The following is a 1,788-nucleotide window of genomic DNA, read 5'->3' as shown; positions in this document are numbered from 1 at the left end:
GGGCTTCTTTCGGTTTCTGTCTACCAAATCCACTCACAAGGCTTTGGTCGGCCCGAGGCTATAGTAGAAGACACTTGCCCAAGGTGCCACACAGTGAGACTAAACCCGGAACCATGTGGTTGGGAAGCAAGCTCCTTACGCCAGAGCCCTGTTTGTATGCAGTAACGTCTCCACTTGGGTGCCAAGGATGCTCTCGGCTTTGTTTATGGATGGTTTTCATTGAAATTCAGAGCAAAACAAAGCTTATGGGAGATTGGAATGATACACGTGAAACAAGAGGATGGAAAGGTAAGGGTGGTGCTGGTGGTGACGGTGGTGGTGAGAGGGAGGATTGTGACAATGCGATGTCGCATGTATGCCACGACCATCACCACCACCGTCACCACTACCACCACCACCACCACCACCGTCACCACCACCACTGCCGCAGATGCAAACTTAGGTTATGAGATGGTAATACACACACACACACACACACACACGCATACATATACATATGTATAATGTATATATGTGAATGTATGTATGATGTGTTGCATATGTGTGGTGTGTGTGTGTGTGTGTGTGTCTATGCTCTACTAGTTTCCACTGGTAATTATAGTCTGGTGTTGTTCCTGGAATTTCAATCAGTCTTTCCTAACGACCACACACACACACACACTTACTACCACCACTACCACCACCACTAACACTACCACCGCCGCCACATATTTCTGACACTGTATCATTATCTAGAGTTGCCGTCACCACCACAACCCCCCACCCACCCACCACCTCCACAACCACCACTAACACCACAAGAAATATACTACTACTACTACTACTACCACTAACGATGCCACCACCATCAACACCAAATGTGTATATATCTGAATATACATGGTTTGATCGATAAGTCTTCGGATTGCTACCATAGAAACGAAACTGAAGCACACAGATTGAAGCCGCTTGGTACAAGTTGACCTTGGACTCTGTCATGCATGTGCACTAAGTTTTAACATTCTAGCTCACTTTTGCTGTTTACAGCAGTGCTTGGAAGGAAGGTGTGTAGCGTGGGATCATCGCATTGACGATGCTAGAGAAAGCTGAGCAGAGAATTTGCATTAAATTTTGCCAAAAGCTTGGCGATACCTGCTCAGAGGCCTACGCAAAGTTTTCAAAATGCTTTTATCGTTCTCAACACAATCAAGGAGATCTGAAACCCGAGTGTCTTTTTGGTCAGCTGAAAGCAGTTTTGGTACAAACTTGGCAGACATGTGTCTCAAACCCAAATCTTCAGTGATAATGGATTGAACTGAACCATAGCTAATCTGCACATCCTCTCATAACTCACGGATGGTGATTCGACGATTTCCCCTCGCACCTACAGGCGCATCTGTGATGCTTTTCTCAGTTCTGCTAGCTGCAGGGTTTACAGAACGTTTGTCAATTTTGACATTTCTTCGGCCATCTTAGAAACGTCTGAACCACTCGGACACTTGTTCGCGGCCCATACACCTCTCTCCATGCTATTTCTGCAACCTTGCGTAGACCTCTGAGCAGGTGTCGCCATGACAACTTTCTCTGTCGTGGTCAAATGCAACGATCATAAAACTGAACAATGACATACATATATATATATGAGTGGCTGTGTGGTAAGTAGCTTGCTTACCAACCACACGGTTCCGGGTTCAGTCCCACTGTGTGGCACCTTGGGCAAGTGTCTTCTACTATAGCCTCGGGCCGACCAAAGCCTTGTGAGTGGATTTGGTAGACGGAAACTGAAAGAAGCCCGTCGTATATATGTAT

Source organism: Octopus bimaculoides, chromosome 28 (genome assembly GCF_001194135.2).
Source record: "Octopus bimaculoides isolate UCB-OBI-ISO-001 chromosome 28, ASM119413v2, whole genome shotgun sequence".
Taxonomy (NCBI): Eukaryota; Metazoa; Mollusca; class Cephalopoda; order Octopoda; family Octopodidae; genus Octopus; species Octopus bimaculoides.
Note: the sequence above shows the minus strand (reverse complement) of the source record.